This window comes from Aplysia californica, unplaced genomic scaffold (assembly GCF_000002075.1).
Source record: "Aplysia californica isolate F4 #8 unplaced genomic scaffold, AplCal3.0 scaffold00111, whole genome shotgun sequence".
Taxonomy (NCBI): Eukaryota; Metazoa; Mollusca; class Gastropoda; order Aplysiida; family Aplysiidae; genus Aplysia; species Aplysia californica.
The window spans coordinates 649,887-660,264 of record NW_004797381.1 but is presented as its reverse complement, the minus strand read 5'-3'; positions in this window follow the sequence as shown (position 1 = coordinate 660,264).

Here is a 10,378-nt window from a genome sequence, read left to right as displayed (position 1 = left end):
ATGGTAGTTCTAATACGATTAATTGTTATCATGTAATAAATTGTGTAACTGTCTGTCCAGAAGGATCCTGTATGTTTCTAACAAAAGACCTTGCTGTATCTAACACGGTTTTGTAAATTCAACTTTCTTTGGTGGTCTCTATCTTTCTCAGCCCGTTTTAATTCCCACCAGAAAGAGAGAGAGAAAGAGAGAGAGAGAGAGACAGAGAGACAGAGAGACAGAAAGAGACAGAGAGAGAGAGACTGTCCTAGATACGATAACCGCGAGAAAACATTAGCTTCTCTATTATTTTCATGGAACTGCACCATATTTGAGGGGAATTATGTTTGATCACTCGGATGCCACAATTCCTTCACAAATTTGAACATGTAAGACGAGTAACCCAGGAAAGGACTCATGCATTAATACGCTGTATTCATGCCCGACAATACGTTTCAAGCCTGTTATTGCGGGGAGAAGGATATAGATCTAAATCTAGTGCACCTTCGTTAAGACCAATTTGAAGATCACGTCAGTCACAACAACACCAAAGAAGTCTGTTCGAGGACGTAGCGGTGAACTAGGTTTATCATAGTCCCTGACTTACAAACTCTTTCAGATTAATTTGGAAATAAAGCTATGTCACATTTTTGTCAGCTAAAGAATGACTCTGTACAACGTTGTGTGGAGAAAAACGATGAGTGCGTGGGTTTCTAAGACAAGTGGGACAGAGTGAGAATTTTCAACACTCCGTTCGCTTTATAGGGGAGTAGAAAAGTTCAATCTGAGAATAGTGTGCGCCGGAAAACAAAGGCCCGATGATATGAATGAACCCAAAAATCGAGATAAGGACCTTGAAGATCTAGAGCTACCCCGCCGCAGCAGTGTCAAAACGCTGAGCACTTTTAGTCAGCACACAGAGATGAATTGTGCATGAGGGAGCATCGTTTGTAAAACTAATGGTAGTTCTAATACGATTAATTGTTATCATGTAATAAATTGTGTAACTGTCTGTCCAGAAGGATCCTGTATGTTTCTAACAAAAGACCTTGCTGTATCTAACACGGTTTTGTAAATTCAACTTTCTTTGGTGGTCTCTATCTTTCTCAGCCCGTTTTAATTCCATTTGTGCTCTAAATCATGCTCTAAATAGTGTTGATTGGCGCGTAAAACGTTTTGCAGTGTAATTATGGAACTCGTTGTGTTGTTGTGCACTAGTAAATTAAAATGTTACCTTCACAGAGCGACTGCCAAGCGTTCAATGATTGTCCCATCAAAGTTTCATAAGTGTGGCAGCAATTTGGTGTCCATTACGTTGGTGACACTCATATATAGAAGTGCACTGTTCATTATTAATGTTCAAATAATGTGACAATTTGTCTGTTCATCAGGGATGGACTGATACGCCTAGACGTACACACAGCTTGGACAAAACAAACAAAAAGAAAAAGGCTGACTTTGCTGGAGAGAAAAAATTACCACATTGTCAAAATAAGAATTGTCCTTTAATCATATAGATATATATAAATATTTTATATAGATATGTATATATTTAATAATAATAATAGTAATAATAATAATTAACATGTTATTATGTTATAGTTGCTTTTTTAAATTTATTTACGCTGTGTATATATCATGCACGGTGAGACAAAATAATGCAAAGAGAGTAGTATTTAAGACATCATTAAACTGATTAGCCTCAACCTGGTCACCAGAAGGATCAATGTAAATTGTACACAAAAAACACGAGGATTGATAGGACGCTTTCTATTCTGTCTTCGATTTCATCTCATCTTAGTGTTCACGTAATTTTAACTCACCATGTAAGGATGGCAAATAGTACCATTTTAATAAAAGCCAGAAGTACCAGAGTGTTACTGATTACAGATGGGCAGTCGTATAGCGTCATCCAAAAACTGATATCCAATACAAAATGAACAAGCTCACACTACTTCTGGTCGAGTCACACCTTACATTTTGCTCTTTGGGGTGGGGCGAATGTCTGTATTATAGTAGGGTTGGTTGCTAATAGGGATTTGTTGGAGCGTAATATTTCTCTGTGATGTATCCCTTCATCTCAGAGCTTTGTCACTGTGAAAAGCATGTAACTACATATAATTTACTTGTTCAAGGTTGTAATAGTATTAGTCGCTATATACAAGGGTAGACGTTATGTATAAATCTTAGTTTATGTATTATGTATACATGTATATATATATATATATATAATATATATATATATATATATATATATATATATGTGTGTGTGTGTGCGTGTGTGTGTGTGTGTGTGTGTGTGTGTGTGTGTGTGAGTGTGTGTAATATTATTATTTTATTATTATACAAGCATACGTTACATTACATCAAGTTTGTTATAATATATACATAAATTAGAGGAAGACAGATTAATACTTATTAAGAGTGTGTGAGTGTGTATATATATGAGTGTTTAAGTTACCGCGCGCTTTTGTGTACTTGTGTTTGTTTGTGTGTCAGTGTCTGTGCGTGTGTGTGTGTGTGTGTGTGTGTGTGTGTGTGTGTGTGTGTGTGTGTGTGTGTGTGTGTGTGTTTGTTTATATTTGTGTGTGTTTGCGTGTGCTTGTGTAATTGTCTATTTTTTTCTCTAGTGTGTCTTCTATACACCAATACATACTGCGTTTTCAGTACTGGTTAGTGTAGTTTGTATCATTCTGGGGTGCACTTCAGGTGACCCTGGGCGCAATCATAAACTGGTCTATTTTGAGGGTATTTGAATTGCCCTTTTTACTTCAATTTTAATGGCGTTGGAAGGGGGGGGGTGTCCTCATCTGCATGTGCTTTCAAGTAAACTACTATAAAAAGCAACAACATCAACAAGAAAAAATAGTATCCCCACAACAAACATGGTTTGCATGCCATACATTTCAAACCTAATATAAAGCAATACCCTCACTACGGTCTCTTCTATTGTTTTCTCACTAATCACTGCAGACGATAGCCACTTCAATTGGCCACTACAGCTGCCGAAATGACACTCTCCGATTCTTCACTTGTCCGAGACAAGTATGGTTTATTGATGCTACGCGTACCTGGCAGCCCCGTCCTACACGATGATAGCCATTTACGTAGACCATTGGCCTGCCAATTTGGACAAATCTGGCCCGCTCTATCATCGACTGGTGCTATATTTGCGTGCTATTAATGGAATGCTTTGTTGACTCAGGCGCTAAGACATTGAATAGCTACCGTGAACTTGGCTTGTCAGTCTACACAATGTTCAAGTGGAGACATAAATTGGGGGCGGGCATTGGTCGTATGTTTGGCTTATTTATTATTATTATTTTTATTCTTATTCTTCTTACTATTAGTATTATTATATTTTAGTAGTAGTAGTAGTCGTAGTAGTAGTAGTAGTAGTAGTAGGAGGAGGAGGAGGAGGAGGAGGAGGAGGAGGAGGAGGAGGAGGAGGAGGAGGAGGAAGAGGAGGAGGAGGACGTAGTAGTAGTAGTAGTAGTAGTAGTAGTAGTAGTAGAAGTAGTAGTAGTAGTAGTTGTATCCTTACTTTTGGGGGGAGAGAGGGAGGAAGAGAAAGAGAGACGACACTCCCCTTTTTAATAGAAAAGGGGTCGGTCAGATACGGCAGAGGAAACAGCAGAAAACTTGGCTCCAAACTATTTTCCATCTGCCCTTTACTACCTTCATCCAAAGTTTCAATATATCCCCACCCCCTCCAGTTTTCGATTCAGCCTACTTACCTTACCCCCCCCCCCCCCCCCCGACATGTCGATCCTCCACTCACGCCTACTCCTTGTCTCTTAATTATCTCTATTTTTAATGACCGCATTGAACCACCCGGGCCACATCTACCTGAGCTCTCTAGCCGAGACACATGTCGACTCTATCAAAACTATGTAGTAAAAATCTCAATTTACCTACCCTTTTTTAGAAATATTGTTCCTGACGTTCAGGGTTTTAAAAAAACGTTTCCTTTTCTTACTTTTTACTTTCTTTTTCTTTTTCTTTTTTTTTTCCTTCCTTTGGTGTCCTTAGGGTGTCGAGGGGGAGGTGCAAGTTTCGGTCAAGTGCTACGTGTCTGATAGATATGTTAAAGTTGTTCCAGGACCTTTTTAACCCTATCCAGCCAGGTCTTTCTTGGTCTTCCTCTTGATTTGAAGACGGAATCTCAGGTGTTGTAAGCTTTAGCCGCTTGGTGTTTCTGAGGCATTCTGGTTAGATGTCCAAACTATTTGACTGTTTGTTGCTCTATGAATTTTTTTACTTATGGTATTCCAGTTTGTAGACATATGGTTTCGTTTCGTTTGCGGTCTCTTCTTGTGACGTTGATGGTTTTGCGGAGACGCCTCTTTTGCATGCATTGATTTTTCTTTCTTGTGCCTTGTTTAGAGACCATATTTGGCACTGGTATGTTCATATTGGTAGGAAGATGCTATTGAAGAGCTGGGATTTCAATTCTGTTGAGATGTACTTCTGACTGAGCAGGGTGCTAGCTAGTAGGTCACTGCATTTGTTTTTATAGTTTTTGTTTCTATTTCTTTGTCCATACGCCCATCTTGTGTGACGATGCTCCCCAATTTAATTATTTAAATTCCTCTACTTGGACTGCGTTCCGTCAAAAAGGATATTGAGTTTCCCTGGGTTTCTGCTGACTTTCATAACTTCTGCTTTTGAAAAAGGAGATTTTCATGTTCGGGTATTTACATTCCTCGTTTAGTATTGTGGTGTGCTTTTGTAATTCCTTTTCATCTGTATTTAATATACTCTGGTCATCATCAAATAGAAGTTCGTTCAGTGATGTTGTCATTTGCTGCTTTCGTGATCGTATCCTTGTAAGTGATGAAGAGAAATGGAGAGATAACACACCCTTGTCTCATCCTAGACCTGATGGGGAACCAGTCCGAAAGTCCTTCTGTTGCTCTTACAGGCGGTTTTTATAAAGTGCAATGATGTTCTCTAGCAATTGTCCTGGTGGCGTCGGTGGCCTAGTGGCTAGGCTCTCGGACTCGCAACCGTAAGGTCGTGGGTTCGAATCTCTTCACGGACCCGACGTTGTGTCCTTGGGAAAGGCACTTTACACGAATTTTCCTCACTTCACACAGATGGGAATGGGTACCCGGCTTTTGACAGCGAAAGATCTTGTCAGTTTGTTAGTGTTTGAGCGTTTAATCAGCTGCTTGCAATGTATGCTTCCCGGGAAGCTGAGCATGTTTCGGAGTGTTCTATGGTCTGCTGGGGTAATAATATAGTGTAAAGCGCATAGAGCCTGCTGTTGAGCGGGGATATGCGCTATACAAATGCTATTTATTATTATTATTAATACCATATTCCTCTAAGACTTCCCAAAATTGGCATACCCGGTCAAACGCCTTTTCCTGATCCACAAAGATGATATTGAGGTCTTTGTCGTGTGCAATGGTAGTCTCACACAGCTGTCTTAAGGCAAAAATAGCGTCAGTACATCCCCTGCCTTTTCTGAAGCCAAACTGGTATTCACTGAGATGAGTCTCTACAGTTGGTCTCATTCCATTTCCAGTATCTTGGTAACCCAAAAGTTTCCCTTTGGGCCCCAATTAAGTACAATTATTGCTGTCCGTGTTCTGCAGAAGTTTTTAGTTTCCTTTAGTGCAAACTGCCGCTATATGCGATCAAAAGTTTATGCTTTCAAAATGAAAAGAGTGAGTGCAAAATACAGTAATACTTACTTATTTTACTTATCCCTAAGTCATTAAATGACTGTTGGGGCACCAAAGATGATCGGGCAACCACTTTTCTCCATCCTTCTCTATTTTCAGCCTTTCGAATGGCTTAATCCAACTTTGAACCTGTTCATTCCGTTATATTGTCTTCTTATCTCCTTTTCTACCTACATTTCCTTCTCCCTGCTTGTACGCTGCCCTGTGGGATCATCCTTGCAAGTCCTGTTGATATTGTTCTATGCCCTTTCTGAATCAACGTGCGTTTCTTCAGAATGTTGAGAAGATCTTTATAAGGTCAAGTGGCATGACTGATTTTGTCCCTCACTTCCTCATTAATTTGTAACATTATGTCTGTAGGAGATAGATGCCATACAGTCATCGAAAGCAGCTCATTTCTGCAGCGTGTTTCTTTCTCTCTAAACCTGCTGTATGTCTCACAAGCGTACATGAAGACTGAAATGATCATGGAAGGTATCATTCTGCTTCTGGATCTGAGTGCGATGTTCTTGTCTTTCCATATGGTTTTGAGCTTCGACAATGCACCAATTGTTTGGGCAATCTTGGATAGTATTTCTTGTTTTGATCCTTTATCTGTCATTATTGAACCTAAGTATTTGAAGCTCTGGACAGTATCAAACTCCGACTTTTCAGTCTCACACCGCCCCCAAAACTACTCCCACCCTCTTCTCATATTATACATTAACCCCAAAAACGTTTGTTAAGTAGCCTACAGTACTGTCTTGTCTTCATCATCTTATCATTGTTACATCACTGGTTGTGAAGGTTTTAGAAAATCTTCTACCCGTGTCAGAGCATTCGCCCTGTGCAGTTTTCATAAGTAGAATCATTCTCGTTTCCAAAGCAGTTTACTTGCACGTTATGTTGAGTGAAGCGAATGTACTCACGATCTTCTTCACTTTGTCACTTATCCACTCACGCTCTAATTCAATCATCACACTGTCCAGAAAATCACGTTCTCTCTGATTTACCTCACTGACACGCTCATTTCGTCGTGCAAAACATCATTTGTTGTTGTTTTTAATCCAGTTACAATTGAGTGTGTGGCCTTCATCCAAATGCTAGGTTATAAAGGTGCTGATCTTTGTTTGCAGATATAAACTATTGTCTGTCATAGGGACGAAGGGAAAAAGCTGTCGTAATTTTGGACATTCGAAGAGCAGAATATCATTGTTTGTTCTCTTCCGTAGTGAGTTTATGTGCTGTCATTTCGGTTCACTTTGCTCGTGTGATTGTTAACTGGTCTTGGCCGGGCAGACCTCTTGGCTATTGGTTTATCAATTCCTCTTTGTAGTTTTCCAATTATTGTTGAGTTCCAGGATGCTGGTTTGATTGATTTTACTATGTGTGATCATTTCATGGCTAATCTGTCAGCTTTGCCAATGTCATGACTGTTTGTTTGTCCGGGAATCCACTGTTGCACATTACGGTAGGTGGAGAGGAGCTCGTCAGCTGATGTGGAGGATTCCTCACTGTCAATTAAACAGTTTCTATATCTTGCAAGGCTGACATGGGGTTAGTGAAGTTCACTGTGTGTGTGTGTGTTTTGTTGTTGTTGTTGTTATTTTGGTTGTTTGTTTGTTGTTGATATCGAATATTTTCGGCAAATGATGTTTTCTTATGTTTCACGGCTGCTTGAATTCCTAGAAGTATTGCTTCATAGTTTGACCATGAAAACTCTCACACTTCAAAGAACTCATTGGAACCTTCATCTAGGAAACAAATCCATTTCCTAAAGCCAGAGAAGACAGACCCTACCGCATACACGTGTATCCAATCTTTTGGGTAGTGTAAGCATAACAATAATTCTCGGAAGTTGTTTTGTTTCTGTTCTTGGTTGTTTTATTTTTGTTTGTTTTTTTTCTTTACCGCTAAAAAAAGGTTTGCCTTTTTGCCGTTGTTGCACTAAAATCAAACATTTATTTTATCTTAGCCCTCTGGAGTGGTGCCACTGACTGACTGGTCTTTAGGCCATTGCCAAAGGGGTGGCATTAACTTGTTCTAACACTCAGTAGAATTGTAAATGAGCCTATTCATCAATGTCCTGCTCATAACTGTGCCGAAACTGCATACGAGGAACTGCTACTTTTTCTTTCCTAATCCTTACTATCGTCATTTTTTCTCTACTTCTTTTGTAAGTTTGTCATTATCTTGTGACCCGATATTTCCGTGGTGCCTTAATGGTCGAAGCAGACTTTGTGCTATTGAAGCTAGAGAGGTGAGCAGAGTCAGCTCGATTCTCTGTATGGTCTTCTCTGTTGACATCAACCCCTTGGCGCTCATATGCAGCTGGGATCACCGTAAAAACTCTACTAAAAATAAAAAAGTATTAATTTATTCTATTTTATTTTGTTTTATTGGGGAGTGGGAGTGCACATAGATGTGTCACCATTTCAGACGGATGGGGCTGTTGATGAGGTGGACATCTAACTTTCTGAAATAGTTGCTCGTTTTACTGGTAATCTGTGTTTTTTTTCTCTCAGGTCTTAGACATGGTGCAGCATTGACTTCCATTTCAACCTGTTCTAGGTTTCCAGTTTTCCATCTATTATCTTGGAGTGTGTTGTATAGCTAATCTCTAACATCTGTACTCGAATACCCAATGGTCCAAGACGTTTGAAGATAATGGACTTTTTCAGTGTCCAGAAAAGCATTTCTGTATTTTGATCATTCACACAGGTATGCTCACTTTCAGATAATTTCCTTTCAATCAATCACACAATCATTATGTTGGTCACTGACTCAAATTTTTACTGGTTTTGCATATTCACTTTTTTGGCCTTCCAAAGTCAGTCCCCGATTCTCTCACCGATGCCTGTAAACTAAATGGCTGGCTCTTTGCCTTGCACGTGAAAGGCAAGAGTTACATTCTCCGGTTCTCCCCCCCGGGGGGGGGGGGGTCACCTTTTGTCGAGCATCCCTGTCTTACGTACTGGTGGAAGTGTCCCCACCCGTATGCCCCGGTGTCGAACCAGCACGCTTCTGAAAATACTTAACCGTGGGATTATTTTGTACCCCCGGGGTTGCATTCTTCACATTTTAGAATACTTCCAGTACGAAGATCTCTTTGAAACTTTCAGTATTTCTCAAAAAATCCCATCCATATTTTGACTGAGTGCTATGCAAAGCATACGAATCGGATTAACGAGTAAATTTCCTTTATGGAAAGTGGTGGCACAGAGTTACCCACGTCGTAAGGAGCCGATAATACAACACAACGTACGAATAGATTAAACTATGCAGATGGGGATGTGAAACATACTACTATAATCACAAGCACGTACCTACTCATGGTATCCCTAGCTCATCCCCATCCCCTTCTGTGCACACATACTATCAACCCACTTTCATTGGTCCCTTTCTAATTAATAAGTTATTCAATTTTTGCTCCAGTGCAACATAAACTCAACCAATCACAAACATCATTTGTCTGTCTCTGTGTCTGTCCCTTTCTTTGACCCATTCCGCTTACCCGCAGGAATCTAACTGCATCCAATCACACAAAATCGGATCAGGTTAATTCAAATATAGTCTATGGATCAATTCAACCAAAACAGACCTAGTGGGTCGGCCTTTCAATTATGGGCAGTACCCTCCATTTTGGTGTCTACTTCCTTAATTTCCAGTCTACAAATCGATTAATGTTCTGGGTGTATTAATCAGTCGAACAAGCAAGGCATGTATTTGACACAAATCAACATCATTTATTTAACACATTAATTGTTATTGTTGAGTGTTTTGTTTTACTGTAGTTAGGATGCCAGTCAAATTTTTACATAATTGAGAATTTTACCATAGTCTTTAAAGTTTTTGAAAATTGGTCTCAATTTCTATTCACCTAACAAATTCATTGATATTCAGTGGAAGAAGAACAATAATTATCTGAAGATTGTAGGAGTTATTGTGATTTAGACTATATTTTCGTGGAGGGATTACTACTATTGTAGATGGTTTTACTTGCAGTATCAAAACAATTTAGATTTTGAGGCCACAGGCATGCGATGGCGATAGGCATAACCATTAAACATGGGCGGCTGGTATGATCGGGTTTGGGCGTGGTTGGAAATGGGGCAGGGGGTGGGATAAAAGATTTACATTTAAGTAATTGTTCTGGTAAGTAAATTCCCTGCCAATAAAACACAGTTGTCAAAGGTACCGTTTTCTTTGTTTTTTAAAGGCACGAACTTTTTTGCTGATATTCTTCTCTTTACTCAAGCAAACAAACAAACAAACGGAGACACGAAAACAAGGTTAAGAAGGTAGGCTACTTCGGCTATGCCTGTTAGGGACAACAATAATTGCTGAGCTCGTAGATACAAAGTTCCGGCACGTAATCAGAGATATTAGATTGGAAAAATAAATCCTCACTTGGCGATCGAGCGTATGTCTTCTGCATAAAACGGCTAAGAGCTTAACAATTAAACTAGAGGTTATCAAACAAACCCGAACAATAGAAACAAGAGTGCACCTTATCTGAAGTGACTGAGTAGGAGATAATTAGAATGACAGGTTCACCTTTCCTAAGGCTGTGTCCAGGCAAAACACGCAGACAGCGATCTCTCACCTCCAGTAAAATAAGACTGACTTGCTATGCTTGAAATAACCTTCAAAGACAGCAGTAAACATTCAGAACGACCTCGCCACTGAGAGGTTAACTCGTATTCTCCCAGTATCTCCTCCCCCCC